At 34.4% G+C, this 18937-nt stretch overlaps 1 pseudogene; it reads left to right on the top strand.

Moving 5' to 3' along the window:
• The first annotated feature begins 13972 nt into the window (after window positions 1-13972).
• Window positions 13973-15933, top strand: LOC123251176 (annotated as a pseudogene).
• The last annotated feature ends 3004 nt before the right edge of the window (window positions 15934-18937 follow it).

The following is an 18937-nucleotide window of genomic DNA, read 5'->3' as shown; positions in this document are numbered from 1 at the left end:
ATTAATCCTGAGAGAGAAGAGTAGCTATATCCATTGGGATATAGAATTCTATCTAACCCTATTGAGAAAGTCAGAAGGGATTAACCAAGGGGAGCAGGAGAGTGGGGAGGTCAAAAAATGGAGGGGAGGAGAGTAGGGAGGGAATTCATTAGGCCTTAAAAATAAAAAGAGTGGAATAAAAAGGGAGGGGGTAGAAAGAAAGTAAATCAAGGGAGGGGAAAAAGGGCATTCGTCTAAAACAAATCACTGGTTTAAAAGAAAATAGTGTAAGAGGAAGGGGTAGAACTAGGAGAGGATACCAAAATGTTGGGGAATACAAAACTGATAATTATAACTGATTGTGAATGGGATGAAGTCACCCATAAAACAGAAGCAAATAACAGAGTGGATTAGAAACCAAAATCCTACCATATGTTGTCTACAAGAAACAAATATGAGGTGGGAGGACATAAACAGATTTAAGGTCAAAGGCTGGAGAAAATTTGTTTGGTCTTCAAATGAGAAAAAAGGCAGGAGTGGTGATCATGATTTCTGACAAAGCCAAAGTAAAAATAGATATGATTAAAGGAGACAAGGAAGTTAATTACATCCTGATAAAAGGCAGTATAGACAGTGAAGAAATAACAGTACTAAACATGTATGCACCAAATGGTATAGCATCCAAATTCCTAAAGGAAAAATTGGCTGATTTCAAAAAGGAAATAGATAGTAAAATCATACTAGTGATAGACCTAAATATTCCTCTTTCAGATCTAGATAAATTAAACCAAAAATAAATAAGAAAGAGATAAGAGAGGTGAATGAAATCCTAGAAAAATTAGATTTAATAGATATGTGGAGAAAAATAAATAGTGACAAAATGGAATGTACCTTCTTTTCAGATGCATATGGTACATTCAGAAAGATTGACTAGGTAATAGGGCATAGAAATATTGCAAACAAATGCAAAAGAGCAGAAATAATAAATGCAACCTTCTCAGATCAAAATACAATAAAAAATAATAATTAGTAAGTGCACATGGACAGGAAAGTAAAAAACTAATTGGAAATTAAATAATATGATTCTCTAAAACCAGTTAGTTGAAGAAGAAATCATAGAAACAATCAATCATTTCATTGAAGAGAATATAAATTATGAGACATCCTACCAAACTCTGTGGGATCCAGCTAAGGCAGTAGTCAGGGGGAAATTTATATCCTTGAGTGCATATATTAACAAATTAGAGAGGGCAAAGATCAATGAACTGGGCATGCAAATTAAAAAAAAAACTAGAAAGGGAACAAATTAAAAAAACCCAATTAAAGATTACAAAAAGTAAAGGGGAAATAAATAAAATTGAAAGTAAGAGAATTATTAAATTAATAAATTAGATTAGAAGCTGGTACTTTGAAAAGACAAACAAAATTGACAAAGTACTGGTCAATCTAATTAAAAAAAGGAAAGAAGAAAACCAAATCATAAGTATCAAAGATGAAAAGGGAAGAAAGAATCCCCTAAGAAAAAATCCCCAGGACCAGATGGACTCACAAATGAATTCTATCAAACCTTTAAAGAACAAATAATTCCCAATACTACACAAACTATTTGACATAATAAGTAAAGAAGGAGTTCTGCCAAATTCCTTTTATGATAAAAATGTGGTACTGATTCCAAAGCCAGGTAGATCAAAAACAGAATGAACATTACAGACTAATTTCCTTAATGAACATAGATGCAAACATCTTAAACAGAATACTAGCTAAGAGACTCCAGCAAGTGATCAGGAGGGTTATTCATTATGATCAGTTGGGATTTATACCAGGAATGCAAGGATGGTTCAACATCAAGAAAACCATTCAAATAATTGACCATATCAACATGAGAACCAACAAAAACCACATGATTATCTCAATAGATGATGTAAAAGCCCTTGGCAAAATATAATACCCATTCCTACTGAAACAGCTAGAAAGTTTTGGAATAGAAGGACCTTTCCTAAAAATAATAAACAGTATAAATCTAAAACCATCAACAAGCATCATATGCAATGGGGATAAATTAGAAGCCTTTCCAATAAGATCAGGTGTGAAACAAGGATGCCCACTATCGCCTTTATTATTTAACATTGTAGTAGAAACACTAGTAGTAGCAATTAGAGAAGAAAAAGAAATTGAAGGTATTAAAATAGGCAAGGAGGAGACTAAACTATCACTCTTCACAGTTGATATGATGGTCTACTTAAAAAATCCTAGAGAATTAACTAAAAAGCTAATAGAAATAATCAACAACTTTAGCAAAGTTGCAGGATACAAAATAAATGCACATAAATCATCAGCATTTTTATATATCTCCAACACATCACAGCAGCAAGAGGTAGAAAGAGAAACATTTAAAATCACCGTAGACAATATAAAGTACTTAGGAATCTATATACCAAAACAAACCCAGGAATTATAGGAACATGACTACAAAACACTTTCTAATCAATTAAAACTAGATCTAAACAATTGGAAAAACAGTGAGTTCTCATGAGTAGGATGAGCTAACATAATAAAAATGATCATTCTACCCTAAATAATTTGCCTATTTATTGTTATACGTAACATACTACCATAAAACGTTTTTACTAAATTAGAAAAAAAAAACTATAACAAAGTTCATTTGGGAGAACAAAAGATCAAGAATATCAAGGGAAATAATGAAAAAAAATGTGAAAGAAGGGGGCCTAGCAGTACCAGATATTAAACTGTACTATATAGCCACGGTCATCAAAACAATATGGTACTGGCTAAGAGACAGAAGGGAGGATCAGTGGAATAGACATGGAGTAAGTGATGTCAGCAAGACAGTCTATGATAAACCCAATGAGCCCAATTTTTGGGACAAAAATCTACTCTTTGACAAAATTGTTGGGAAAATTGGAAAACAGTATGAGAGAGATTAGGTTTAGACCAGCATCTCATACCCTATACCAATATAAATTCAGAAAGGGTGCAGGACTTAAATTTGAAGAAGGAAACTATAAGAAAATTAGGTAAGCGTAGAATAGTATACCTGTCAGATCTATGGCAAAGGGAAAATTTTAAAACCAAGCAAGAGTTAGAAAAATTACAAAATGTAAAATAAACAATTTTTATTATATTAAATTAAAAAGTTTTTGTACAAACAAAAACAATGCAATCAAAATCAGAAGGGAAATGACAAACTGGGAAAAAATCTTTATAACAAAAACTCTGATTGAGGTCTAATTATCCAAATATACAAGGAGCTAAATCAATTGTATAAAAAAATCAAGGCATTCCCAAATTGATAAATGGGGAAGGGACATGAATTTTTAGATAAAGAAATCAAAAGTATCAATAAGCACATGAGAAAGTGTTCTAAATCTCTAATAATTAGAGACATGCAAATCAAAACAACTCTGAGGTACCATCTCACACCTAGAAGATTAGTTAAAATGAAAAAAGGGGAGAGTAATGAATGTTGGAGGGGATGTGGCAACATTGGGACATTAATGCATTGCTGGTGGATTTGTGAACTGATCCAACCTTTCTGAATGGCAATTTTGGAATCATGCCCAAAGAGCTCTAAAATACTGCCTGCCCTTTGATCCAGCCATAGCATTGCTGGGTTTTTACCCCAAAGAGATCATAGTTAAACAGACTTGTAAAAAATATTTATAGCCTTGCATTTTGTGGTGGCAAAACATTGGAAAACGAAGGGATGCCCTTCAATTGGGGAATGGCTAAACAAATTGTGTTATATGTTGGTGATGGAATACTATTGTGCTCAAAGGAATAATAAACTGGAGGAATTCCATGGGAACTATAAAGACCTCCAGAAATTGATGCAGCGTGAAAGGAGCAAAGCCAGAAGAACATTGTACACAGAGAGTGATATACTGTGGTAAAATCAAATGTAATGGACGTCTGTACTAGCAGCAATGCAACGACCTAAGACAATTCTGAGGGATTTATGGAATGGAACACTACGCACATTCAGAGGAACACTACCCACATTCAGAGGAAGAATTACAGGAAACACAGAAGAAAAACAACTGCTTGAACACATGAGTTGATGCAGGCATGGTTGGGGATGTGACACTAAATGACCACACCAATGCAACTATCAATAATATATAAATAAGTCTTGATTGATCACACATGTTAAAACCAGTGGAAATGTGTGTTGGATATGGTGGGTGGTTAAAGGGGGTGAAGGGGAAAGTAAAAACAAGAATAATATAACCATGAAAAATTTTTCTAAAAAAATAAAATACTAAAAAAATAAATAAAACTACAAGCATTTGGAAACTACTAATTGTTTAAGGCTAATTCAAAATTAATTTTTCCAAATATGTATTAACTGAGCATTTAGCTTATTTCCATTGGACAGCTTAGGCATATTTCTTAATTGCTTTCCTTTAAGGGCTTCACTTTTTTGTTCTTAATCTCTTCCTTTATAAATTGTTAACTCTACAGGAGTAGCTAATAATTACAGAAGTATATTGCTAAAATTCAAAATATTTTTAAAAAATCTCTTAGCTCTTTCCCTGGTCTGTTAGTAGATTTGACTGGAGGAAGACTCTAAAATACTTAAATGTCCAATTCCTCTGATGCTTTCTGTATAAAAGTCTTCATTGAGTCCTATGGCTTCTTCCACCAGTCTGATTTTAACTTTCACAATAATTGATGCTAATATTTACTATTTCTTACCTAAATTTCCACAACTTTCCATCTCTCATAAATTTAATTGAAAATATGACTATAATTATCTCCTTTCTCATCTACCCTAATCATGAAAGGTTTTTGTTTTTGTTGTTGCTATTAGCATCTCAATTGGATGACTCAACCAGGATGATGAAACGTTTTTATATCTTTTACAAAATATTGATCTTTTTTTCATTTTTGGTCCTTCATGTTCCCTTTATTTACTAAGTAAAAATTTTCCTAATGATCGGGGGGCAGGATTGCTGCTTTTGTTATCAATAAAAAATAGATAAAGAAAATTTCACTTTTTTACTTCAAGGGATTGTTACAGGTTTTTGATGAGATCATATGGTCATCGTTTAGAGCTGGGAGGAACCTGAGAAGTCACCAAATTCTAATTATCTTAATTTATGGAAGAAAACATTACAGCGCAAAGAGACTAGGTATTTTTTTCAAATTTGCAAAGGAAGGAAGCCTCGGAGATAGCATTTGAAATCAAATCAATTGACTCAAGAATAAGTGCTCCTTCCATTTTACCATGCTGCCTCTGCAACACATAATATCTGAAGATTCACACTTGATTAAATCTCTAAATGTTCTCACCCCTTTTACCAATCTCTCACTCCCAAGTCACTTCTCATATAATAGTTTCCAAAAAAATACAGATTCCAAAAAAATACAGAAGCATCCCACATTAAAAAAATAAAATGATCACTGAAAATGACAAAGATTTTTCATTTTTCATGACTGTATTGTAAAATATAAAAATGGAACACCACACTTTTGTAGAAAGTATAAGTAATTGTCTAAGTTGTGCAAGATACTTTCAGCATAGTAGTCTTATGAAGTAGTGTGATTCGTGCACAATAGGTGTAATATAATTTATATAATACTGCAGAATTGAGAATTTTGGAATACTAGAATTATGTATAATTCTATATATTATGCAAAATAAACTCCACATAGCTGAACCTAAAAAAAATATTAGTCATTTGCTTCAGGAAAACAAGATGCAGTGCTCAACATTAAACAAAGAAAAAAAATTAAACAATACTTCGGAAAATGAGAGGATTAAAGTAAAACTAAAATTGAATAATTATGAAAAAATAAGATCTCCTTCTTTACAATCTACTTCCATATTATTTTTTTCTGGTTTTATATTAATCCTACTTTGAGGCCAAAGCAGTTAATTAACTGAAATTATCATGTAAAATGATTATTTAATGAGCATGACATTTTATGTTAGAATTAGGCTACTGCCCAGATAATCCAATATTATCAGAGATCAACTGTCATACTCAAAATATGGATCATACTCTTTGTTTTAACAAAATGAAGTAGATTGTAATAATCATGGGAGCAAAGGAATCACAATTTAAACCAAACACTCTCTTGTCAGGTACTATTATATAATTAGAATTTGCTCTCTAGGACTCTCTTTCCCAGCATCCCATTTACGTGTTTAGCTACATAAGTATGTACATAGGGAGGATATATTTTTATGAACCCCGCCACTCTCTCTATGCTCCTGAGAAGGAAGGTTTTGGAGGTTGGATGAGAGACAGGCAGGAAAATTTTGCCCATGTGTTTTTACTAAGTTTTTTTTTTTACTTTTGTCCTATTATTTCTTCTACTTCAAGTGATTATTAATATATTTTATAAAATATAGTACTTGGAGTTATTGGATATTAATTTAAATCTTACACTATGTAGGATTTCCACACTCCATGTTCTGCCTCGTAGCCTCAATTATTACCTCACAAATCTAGTACATTTCTCTCCTGGGCTCCCATATAAAGGGAATACAAATCACTCCAAACATGTAGCATTTCCCTAAGATAGAGCAATGCCTTTGACAATTTATTAATTTTTTAAAAGTTTTTTAAAAAACTTTTCCACGGTTATATGATTCATGTTCTTTCTCTCCCCTCCACACTCCCCAACAATCACCACCCCAACCCCCGTAGTCAATGCACATTTCCACTGGGTTTTGCATGTGCCATTGATCAAGACCTATTTCCATATCATTGATAGTTGCACTGGGGTGGTCATTTAGAGTTTACATCCCAAATCATATCTGCATCAACCCTTGTGTTCAAGCAGTTATTTTTCATCTGTGTTTCTACTTCCATAGTTCTTCTGAATGTGAATAGCATTCTTTCTCATAAGTCCTTCAGAATTGTCCTGGATCATTGTATCGATGTTAGTAGAGAAGTCCATTATATTCAATTTTATCACAGTTTATTTGTCTCCAAGTATTATGTTCTCCTGGTTCTGCTCCTTTTACTCTGCCTCAATTCCTGGAGGTCATTCAAGTTCATGTGGAATTCCTCCAGTTTCTTTGAGCACAATAGTATTCCATCACCAACAGATATTACAATGTGTTCAGCCATTTCCCAATTGAAGGGCATAGCCTCACTTTTCTACTTTTTTGCCACCACAAAGAGTGTGGCAATAAATATTTTTGTACAAGTCTTTTTCCTTATGATCTCTTTGGGGCATGTTATGGGCAGTATGGTGCTTCTGTACTTGGGCCTGATAAAGAGATGACCTAATGTCCTCAGAGGGTATAAAGACCTGACTGAATGAGGATGGGAAGCCCAGGTGAACACCAAAGATTGATAATGAACACCAGGTCCCGACAATATTTATTACTCAGTCAAGCACCACTTCCACCTACAGTGCCCAAGCTCAAGTGGCAAGTGAGAAGCTGTGAGCTGGCTCACAGCCTCTCTGACCACTTGGCTTGGGGTTGGCTTAATAGATAAATGTTTAGGGTGAGTACGGTTATTAATGATGTTTGTATAACACAGTTGACTACAGCTTAGCTGAAATATTCCCTTTCCCCTTGAATGCAGGACTATTAACTGATGATAACAGCCTTCACCTGAATAAGTTCAAGGATTTAATTGTAATAATTCCAGGGATAGGATCAAGAATAAGGAAAACAGTGTGGGGATGACTATGCTAGTCTACAGGTGCTAAAGTTAGCTAATCAGTTGTTATTCAAGTTGGCAGCTGGCTGGAGAGATGCCTTCTGCCCTCAGGCCCTGGTCAGGCCCTGCAGTGGCCTTAACAAGGTGGAGTGAGGTTTGATGAAATTCTTCTTGATGATTATATGTAGATGTATGCCTCTCAGCCTTATTCAGCAACTGATGAATTGATAATCAAGGCAATAGTGCCTAGTGCAGGTCTATAAGCTCACCCACCCATCACCCAGGATGTTCTCATCCTGTTCTCAAAAGTGAGATGATGAAAGGATCAGCTCCTGGGGTTTTATAGTGGTGGCAGCAACTATCTTTTGCCCCTGGCTCATGCCATCTGGGTAAATTCTAAATTCCATAACTGTCAGTTGTCATTCAAATTGATCTCCATCTTCTTCCCAGAGGTTGCTATAACAGGTAAAAGTCCAGCAGTGGTATTACTGGATCAAAGGGAAGGCAGTCTTTTAGCGTTCTTTGAGCATAATTCCAAATTGCCATGCAGAATGGTTGGATCAATTCACAACTCCACCAGCAATGCATTAATGTCCCAATTTTGCCATATCCCCTCCAACATTCACCTCTCCTTTGCTGTCAGGCTAGCTAATCTGCAAGGTGTGAGGTGGTACCTCACAGTAGTTTTGATTTGCATTTCTCTAATTATCAGACATTTAGAACACTTTTTCATGTGCTTATTGATAGTTTTGATTTCTTTATCTGAAAATTGTCTATTCATGCCCCTTGCTCATTTATCAATGAGGGAATGGCTTGATTTTTTTAAAAAAATTGATTTAGTTCCTTATATATTTAAGTAATTAGACCTTTGTAAGAATTTTTTGTTATATAGATTTTTCCCAATTTGATGATTCCCTTATTTTTTCATTTTTATTTTTATTTTAAATATTTCCCATATTTACACATTTCATGTTCTTTCCCTCACCCCATACCCCCTAACCCCTCCTTAGCTGATGCATAATTCCATTGGATTTTACATGTAGCATTGATTAAGCCCTAATTTTATATTATTGATAGCTGGGCTAGAGTTATCATTTAGTGTCTTTATCCCCAATAATATCCCCATCAGCACATGTGTTCAAGCAGTTGTTTTTTTCTCTGTTTTTATCCACCCACATTTCTTCCTCTGAATGTGGCTGGTTTTCTTTTTCATAAGTCCCTCAGCCTTGCTCTGGATTCTTGCATTGCTGCTAGTTGAGAAGTCCGTTATGTTCGATTGTACCACAGTGTATCAGCCTCTGTGTTTAATGTTCTCCTGGATCTGCTCCTTTCACTCTGCATCAGTTCCTGGAGGTCATTCCAGTTCACATGGAATTCCTCCAGTTATTTATTCCTTTGAGCACAATAGTATTCCATGACCAACAGATACCACAATTTGTTCAGCCATTCCCCAATCCAAGGACATTCTCTCATTTTCCAATTTTTTGCCACCACAAAGAGCGTGGCTATAAATATTTTTGTACAAATTTTTTTCCTTATTATCTCTTTGTTGTATAATCCCAGCAATGGTATGGCTGGATCAAAGGGCAGGCATTCTTTTATCGCTCTTTGGGCATAGTTCCAAATTGCCATCCAGAATGGGTGGATAAATTCACAACTCCACCAGCAATACATTAATGTCCCAATTTTGCCACATCCCCTCCAACATTATTTACTCTCCCCTGCTGTCATTTTAGACAAGCTGCTAGGTGTAAGGTGATACCTCAGAGTTGTTTTGATTTGCATTTCTCTAATTGTTAGAGACTTAGAATACTTTCTCATGTGCTTATTGATAATTTTGATTTCTTTATCTGAAAATTGCCTATTCATGACCCTTGCCTATTTATCAATTGGGGCATGGCTTGATTTTTTGTACAATTGATATAGCTCCTTGCATATTTGAGTAATTAGACCTTTGTCTGATTCTTTTGTTATAAATATTTATTCCCGATTTGTTGCTTCCCTTTTAATTTTGGTAGCATTGTTTTTTTTCTGTACAAAAACTTTTTAGTTTAATATAGTCAAAATTATTTATTTTCCATTTTGTAATTTTTTTTAAACTCATGCTTGGTTTTAAATTCTTTCTTTTTCCAGAGATCTGACAAGTATACTATTCTGTGTTAGCCTAAGTTACTTATAGTTTCCTTCTTTATATTCATGTCATTCAACCATTCTGAATTTGTCTTGGTATAAGATGTGAGATGTGGATCTGGATCTAATATCTCCTATAAGTTTTGCAATTTTTCCCAGGAGTTTTTGTTAAATAGTGGATTTTTGTCCCAAAAGCTGTGATCTTTGGATTTATCATAGACTGTCTTGCTGAGGTCACTTTACCCAATTCTATTCCACTAATCCTTCCTTCTCTCTCTTAGCCAGTACCATATTATTTTGATGACCACAGCTTTATAGTACAGTTTAAAATATACTACTAGGTCACCTTCCTACACTTTTTTTCATTATTTCCCTTGATATTCTTTTTTTTAAAACCCTTATCTTCTGTCTTGGTGTCAATACTCTTCATATAGTGATACAAATCATTTGAACTTATTGTGTTCCCTAAAAAAAGGTTTTGTTTTGTTTTGTTTTGTTTTGTTTTTATCCCCTTTCTTAATTACCTTTTGGTAATTCTCTTGAGTTCTGTGTCAGGGCAGTAAATTTTCTGTTTAAGTCTGATTTTTCTTAAAGAATGTTTGGGATTCTTCAATTTTATTAAATGACCATACTTTTCCCTGCAAGAATATAGTCAGTTTTGCTGGATAGTAGATTCTTGGTTGTAGACCCAGTTCCCTTGCTTTCTGGATTATTATATTCCTTGCCTTTTGGTCCTTCAATGTAGATGCAGTCAGATCCTGTGTTATTCTAACTGTGGTTCCTTGTTATCTGAATGACTTCTTCTTTGCAGCTTGTAATAATTTTTCCTTGGTCTGGTAGTTTTTGAATTTGGCTATAATGTTCCTGGGAGTTGTCAGTTGTGGATTAGATGTAGGAGATGATCTGTAGATTCTTTCAATCTCCACTTTTCCCTCTTGTTCAAGACTATTGGGGCAGTTTTCTTGGATAATTTCCTGTAGGTCAATGGCCTGGATTTTTCTTTTGTCATGATGTTCCTATAGACCAATAACCCTTAAATTGTCTCTCCATGATCTTTTTTTCCAGATCTGAGGTTCTGCCAATGAGGTGTTTCATATTTTCCTCAAATTTTTCATTCTTTTGATTTTGTTTTATAGATTCTTGCTGACTTGTGAAGTCATTTGCTTCTAGATGTTGAATTCTAATTTTTAAAGACTGATTTTCTTCCCTGTCTTTTTGGTCATCCTTTTCCTTCTGGTCTTACTTTCTTTGTAGGTCATCTTTTACCTTCTTTCCCTTGTTTTCAAGCTGGTCAATTTTGGATTTCAAGACACTATTTTCTCATTTTAGTTCATGCATTTTATTTTTCCAATTATCTTCAGCCTTTCTTAATTGCTTTTTGAATTGTATTTTGTGTTCTTCTAAAGTCTGTGTCAAATTCACTGGAGTTTCTGTTTTTTTTTCTTGTAGTTCCCTGATCTTCTTCTATTTCATTTACTCTTTGTTCACTTCCTGGAAAGAAGCTGTCAATTATAGTTTTTTTTCTTTTTTTCTGTTGTTTACTCCTATTTTTTCCTTCTTTCCCTCCTGTAATTGGCTGTAATCTTGCTCCTCTGATTTATTTGCTTTATTTGCTGGATCTTTGGGTTTGGGCTACTTTGTCCTGAATGGGCTCTTTCTCTGCTCTTCTGGTAGTTTAAATTAAGCAGACGGTTTTAATGAGCTTTGATGTAAGATCTTCCCCAGCTGGCAATAGAAATTTGTAGCTACTTTCTCTGCAGTCTATGGAGGAGGGGTGTTGGAGCTCCCCTGCCCTCTGAAGACTTCTTATCTGCTCTATTGATGGGAATAATATGACAGGGCAGGGTTGATCTGTAGAGTGTGATGTACCCTGAGACCAAAACCTCGAGAGAACGGGGAGAGGGGGGAGCAAAATGGAGCGTTTTGCTGAGTCTGGGTTTTCTTCTCTGCATTTCTCCCCCAGCAGCCTTCCTGCTGTCTGTTTTCAATGTCCAGAGCCCAACATAGCTGTGCAAGCCAGGCGCTCACTCAGGTCTAGTGCATTTCCCCATCCAGAGATTCCAGGAGCTACTGAAGACTGAGCAAAGCACGTGGAGGAGGGGCCCTTGGATCTTCCTTCTTCCTAAACCTCAAACCCAACAGTTCTAGAATCAGGCTTTTTTCTTGTGTACCTCTTGAGCTGAGTCCAGCAGGAGGATACCCCAGATATGTCCTGTTGTTAGATTTAGTTTTCCTTCCCCTCAAAGTGCTTTGTTTTTTCTTGGTGTGGAAGGGTATGGAGATCTGAAATTTTGCTTTGTCTAAGATACCATCTTCCCTGAATTCCACCTTTGATGGTTTAAACAGAGGTTATGACACATGTAGAAAAATTCCAAATCTATACCTCATCCCTGTGAAGCTAATAAATTTATATGTCTTGGAACTAACAACCTTTACCATTGTAGACCTTCGAGACAGGAAAATTTCCAGAGACAAAACTGTATGGTTGAATGTTGGAAATAAATGTTCTTAGTTCAATATTATTTCTAAGTCCTGCAATAGCTACAAGTAAAACATTATAATTTCTCTAATGATAATCATAATAAATAGCATTTAATAGCCCTTTATGGTTTGCAAATTGCTTTAAATATATCATTGATTAATTATAACATTTATTTAGTCCCTTAAGTTGCTTTCTTCAACAACTCTGTGAGTTAAGTAATGCAAAAATTGTCATTACCTTTTTAATCATCCCTCTTCACATATTGAGAGGGCAATACATACAATCCTCATTATAAATATGTCATGGAAAACATTCCCACATTAGGTATATTGAAAAAGTAAAATAATAAATTGAGATAAAGTGTTTCAATCAGTTCTTAGAATTCATCAGTTCTCTACATAAAGATAGAATTTTTCTTTATGAGTCCTTTGGAATTGTCTAGGATAATACTATTGATCAGAGTACCTAATCTTTCACTTGATTGTCATTATTATTTTAATATTACTTTGTCCAATGTTCTACTTCTGTGAACTTCTCTTGGGATCAGCTCATGTAATTTTATATAGGCCTTAAAGAACCAATAATATTCCATCATCAAAATGTGCCAAAACTTGTTCAACCCAATTGATGTCTATTCTCTTAGATTATAGGTCTTTGCTAACACAAAAAGAACTGGTATAAATTTTTTTCCACATATCAGTTGTTTTACTTTTTCTTTGATCTCTTTGGAGTAACAGGCATATTAGTGGTCTTGCTGAGTCTAAATATATAGATAACTACATAACCCTTTTGGCATAGTTTCAAATTGTTCTAAAATGGTTAGATCAGTTCAGAGCTCTACCAACTTGTTTGTGTACAATTTTTTCATATGCCCTTTATCATTTGTAATTTTCCATTTTTTTAGCTTGTTAGCCAATCTGATGGGTACAAGATGGTATCTTGGAGTTATTTTAATTTGCATATATATATCTGATTATGTGTTTTAGAGAAGTTTTCATGTTTCTTTTAATAGCTTTTATTTCTTCTTTAGAGAACAGTCTATTAACATATATTGATATATCAATTAGCAAATATTAGTTTGATAAATTTGTTTCTATTTTTTATGTATTTGAGATATGAGACCGATATCCTTAATTCTTAAAGCATGTTTTCCTGCTTTCCCTCTAAATTGGGTTACATTGGTTTTGTTTCTGCAAACCCTTTATAATTCAATATAATCAAAATTATTCTTCATGTCTCCTATGATTCTCTCTATGTTTGGTTTGGTCATGAATTCTTTCTTCATCCATATTCCTGCCAAGTAATTTTCCTTGTTCTCCAAATATTCTCGTGATATAATCCCTTATTTCTAAATCATGTACCCATTTTTAACTTATCCGAGCAGGTATTATGAGATAGTTGGCTAAGCTTAATTTTTTTTCCAAATTGTTTTCCAATTTTCTAGTTAATAATGAGTTCTACACTCTAGAAATAGAGGCCTAAGGGCTAAGGGAAAATGCAAAAGCTGTCTCTAAAAGGGAAAGAGGAGAATTTAACCATGAACCCCGGGAAAAGATTCTAGAAGGAGAAGGTAGTGCAGAGGAGGGTTTCTGGGAATTAACTGAGTTAACTGTCACTACACAACTGTCCAGTCTTTGAGCTAGAAGGGAGAATAGCTACTCCATCAGGTCCTTTAACTTGAATAGTTTCATGGAGAAACTTGGAGGGTTTGGGCTTGGAAGATACCTGGGAGGAGATGTGGATTTCCCTGCAGTGCTGTGGACATTTTGGCTGTGGCAATTTGGCTAAGGTAAACCAAAGGGTTTAATTTCTGAGACTTTGGGTTTTTACCTTAGAAGCCAACCCCAGACTTTGGGAAGGTCTCAGTCCATTTGTGAGTCCATTCTCACTAGCCCTTTAGGGACAATTAAGGTTAGTTGATTAAAAATCTAAAATTCTTAGTCTAGAAGGTTAGTCAGATGTTTTTTGGATTTAGGAAGATCAGAAAATTTATAAGAAGGGTTTAAGATCAGAAGCACTTCCTGGTGAGAGGAGCTTAGAAAGTGGATGAATATAGAGAATAATCTGGATCTTTGAGTTTGCCAAATACTAGGTTACTATGTTTATTTCCTATTGTACTTTGTATGCCTAATCTATTTCACTGACCAACCACTGTTTTTCTTATAAAGTAAAAGATCGTTTTGAGGATTAGCACTTCATATTATACATTGAAATCTGTTATATAGGTTTCCATTCTTCACTTTTTAATAGATTCCTTAGATATTTTTGACTATTTGTTCCTACAGATGAATTTGATCTTTATTTTGCACTGTTAAAGAATGTTTTGGTAGATAGATTCCTGTGGCATTCAATGAGTGAATTAATTAGAGAATATTGTCTTTTATTGCTGGTGATAATGGACATATTTTTTCACTTCTATTTTTTTTAGAAAAAAAATCTTTTGGTTTTTCCTTATGGATAATGCTTGTTCTTGGTTTTGGTTTGCTACAACTTATAATTTGAAGAAAAAAATCCATTTATTCCCGTGATTTCTACTGTTTTCAACAGGAATTTTTTATATTTTGTCAAATGCTTTTTCTACTTCTACTGACATAATTGAATGATTTGTGTTCTTTTGTTATTAATAGGACCCATTATGCATATGATTTCTCTGATATAGAAACAACCCTGCATCCCCAGTATATATTTAACCTAGCTATACTATAAATTATTTAGAATATGAAATATATACAGACATATACATATATCAATATTTAAGTATATATATACACAAACATCCATATGCATATATAATTACATACATATGTATGTATTACTAGTATTTATCTCCTTACTAGTATTCTTTGAAAGTATTTATTTAAAATGTTTTCACCAACAATAATCATGTCTTCTTTAAGGCTTCTGATGAAACAATGCTATACATCTCTAGAAAAATAGAACCGATGAAGTCCAAGGACAGATTGAAGCATAATTTTCTCAAAGTCTTCACTTTTTTCAGAATGATTAATATGGAAATACATTTTTCTTGATTTCACATGTATAATTGATATTATATCACTTGCCCCTAGAACTCAATTAAAAAGTTCATATTAAGAATAAATATTTTTTAAAATTAAAAAAATCAATATTAATTAGGGAAAACTATTGTATAACTTTTGGGAAAAGATCTCAACATGGATTTATGAAATGGGCCTATGTACCTTCTTCTTAGTTTCCACAGTATTTCACATTGTTTCATGGCAAAAGAGTCACTTAAGGACAATGGAGCATTGTTTTCATATGTGCAATAGAATGGTGAACTATTTCTTCATTGCAGCCTCCTATGCTCCATTTTTAAATCTCTGTGAACTTGGATACCTGGCATCTCATATGCATTGATTTATCTGGCTCATGGAAGCTGGAGAAACTATTTATGTATTTTTCTAATATGAAAAGTATTAAAGAGTCAAGCTATTTTTCTATCTAACAATGGCATTTTCTCCTGCATTGGTAGTAACATCAATGAATAACACTCATGGGCTACAAGAACTCACTTGTGGAGGCTTAAATTATTGCATGAGAATCATGTTCTTCAAAAGTGATGGCATCATTCCATTCATTCATATCATTTGGCACATTTTTGTGGCCACAGTGGCAGCAATACATTACTTTGCCATTTGCAAATACCTTTACCAAAGTCCTACAGACTTTATCTGATGCTTATAATCAAACCTGTGCTAGATCTTTAGACCACTATTACTTCAGTTGTGGCATTAGGAGTGGAGGAATGTAGAATGCTGCACAGGAAAAAAAATTGCACTGATTTTGCTAGATATTTTTAAAAAATACAATTACTGTGAACTGAAATTATGATCTATGTTGGGTGGATTACTCCCCTCAGCAAAAAAAGACACTCTATTAACTGTATTGCATTCCACCATCATGAAATACTATGTATAGGGTGAATATTTACAAATAAGAATTTTGAATTTTAATCTTATCAAATTTACAGCATGGATTTTCTAAATTAGTAAGTTAAGATGTAGAAGTCAGTGCTTAAGTGAAATAATATTTTTTTCTTTTTAAAAAAATAATTTCTACCACTTTATCCATTAGATTATTAAGAATCATAGATAGAATTCCGAATCCTTTTTTTGCCATATTTCATTGTGACATAATGTGGTTATTTTTAATTGAAAATTTTAGGTCGTTGTAAAATTTTTAAAGAATTTCATTGAGAAGACATTCATTTGGGTTACAAATCTTTGCAACCTGCAGTCAACATTCCACATACTGATAAACATTATACCTCTTCTAGAAATTTTATTATGTCAAATAATTGCCAATTTTTTAAAACTACAGATTCAAAACATGCCTGCCAAACTATATCTATTAACACAATGTTGCTTCAAACACTTGAATTATTGTGGCCTTCTATTATTGGAAAATTCTTTTGACTTGATTAGCTTTTATTGAGAACTGACTCTCCCTTTGCCTTTATCACCATTACTTCAGGGATTCTTTGGATGATGGTGGATAGGGGACTTTTATGTCAGCTCAGTATTTATGGGGTTGGGTTAACCATCAGTTGAAAATCCTTGAAGATTTTGATGAATTAAATTGACCCTTGCCTAACTGATATCCACTGGTGAAGCCAATGTAGTTTAGAATTAGTATTGACTCTCTTCACATTTGAAATTTGAGAATTTGCTTTAAAATTTTCTATATTTCATTAGATGCATCAATTCATTCATACTCCTATCTTTCAATACACTTTTCCTTTTTTTCCTATTAAAACTATTTGAACATTATGGGATTGGAAATCATGAGCACAGAACCCATGTTTCCACTCCCAAGTCAATGTCATGGTGATAGCATGTTTAGTATGCTATTGTATTCTCTGTTAATCTTCTATTAATGTCTTATATTAAGATCGATATTCTTGTTTCTCCCTTCTCTTGTTATTTCATTTTGGTATTTTTAATAATGAAAGAACCTCTTGCCTTCCGCATTGATTCCAGGTATTGACTGTTTTCAATTAATGGGACTGGTCAGTGAGAATCACTTAATGTTGATAACCTAGTTTAGGCTCACTAACATGGTAAATTTTAATTTTTTTCTTGGTATGGGCTTCAAATGGGATAAATTTTGTCATTATTTTAATAAGTTAAAAGCACTGCACATTTGTGTGAATTATGTAGGAAAGAATGAGCAGAAGACCTCTATAGTATTAAGTGGTAAATAAAACTACATGATCTGAAACAGGCCACAGTTACAGTGACTACATACCACTCTTTTGTATGCATGGTTCTCAGACATCTGGATTCCTGATCTCTTCCTGTTGTAAAAAGGAATTCGTTAATTTCTTTAATTTAATGGGGGACCTGGAGGTCCTCTTACTATAGAGATGTGTAAGGATTGAACAGCCCACAGTGACAGGAAGCAGGAATGATGGAAATCCCTGCTAAACCAGAGTCAGTTGCAGGTTGTCAGTTGTTGATAGTGAGGAAAGTCAGTTGCTGACTATTGGTGGGAGAGTTGTTCATAGTTAGGGCTGGCTTTTATGGGGAAGGTGGATGCTGGATGTGAGATGATTGTTGGGGGTAGATTGCTAGTAGTGTGGGTTGGCATTTAGTTGCTGGAATATAAAGTCAGGCCTGAGTTTACTGAGAGGTCTTTTGGTTTAGGCTTTAAAGAGGTTTTTGCCTCTGGGATTTTTAGAGAGCAGGAGGTCTATCTCATAGGCAAGTATCTATAGTCAGTTGGCTACTAACTGTTTGGGTTGCTATAGAAAACTGATTGAAGGAGTGAGTGAGTGGTAACTATCTATTATTTTAGGGAGTTAGATAGTGAACCATTTATATATAGTGTAGGTTATATAGGCCTGGTATTTGCCAGGCAAAAAGAAGCTTTCCTCAGAAGATAGTTATAGGTAGTTATTAGGAATATTAGGTATATTTATAGGGTATAAGATTAATAATCTCTCTTTCCTCTTTTCTATCTTTCCCTCCTTTGCTATATCCTTTTACTATCTCTATTTTAATAAGGCCAAACTGTTAATTGTTAAAAGCTGCTAGGAGTTTTCTTTTCTCTGGCTTAAAGAATAATATTAATTTACTCTATTATTTTCTCATTAAAACTTAAATTATTGAGGTTCCGGGTTAAGATGGTGGCAGAGTAAGAAGTAGTTCTTAACCTCTCCTGACTGAAACACAAAAAACTCCTCAAGGGGACATAAAAACAAGTCCAGATGAACAGAGGAACCCCACAACAGGGCACAGAGTGGAAGGTACGTGGAATCAGGGCATTTCCATGCTATAAAGGGGTAAAACAGCTCTCACTAAATCTCGGGTTGAGCAACCACCCCACCCCCAACCCCTCCACACACAACATCTATAGCGCCGAAGCAAGCTAAAAAGAAATAGAGCAAGTTTGGGGCACCCATCGAGTCATTGGCAGCTCCGGGGCCTGTTCCTGAGAGCAGCAAGATTTAGGACCCCAAAAAGCTAAAGAAAACACACAAACTCTGAGTGCGGGAGCAGGATGCCGAGAGCAGACGCAGGGCACAGAACGCAGGCTCAGAGCTCAGGCATAGGCAGAGGCGTGGGTGGAGGCAGACACAGCCACTAGCTAAAGCTCTGAAACCCTGAGTAGGGAACCAGTGCAGACGGGTATATGACTGTGGAAGCAGCGCCCTGAGACTTGTAAAGAAACCTCCAGC

Source organism: Gracilinanus agilis, chromosome 1 (genome assembly GCF_016433145.1).
Source record: "Gracilinanus agilis isolate LMUSP501 chromosome 1, AgileGrace, whole genome shotgun sequence".
Lineage (NCBI taxonomy): Eukaryota > Metazoa > Chordata > Mammalia > Didelphimorphia > Didelphidae > Gracilinanus > Gracilinanus agilis.
Note: the sequence above shows the minus strand (reverse complement) of the source record. Positions and strands in the feature narration are given on the sequence as shown.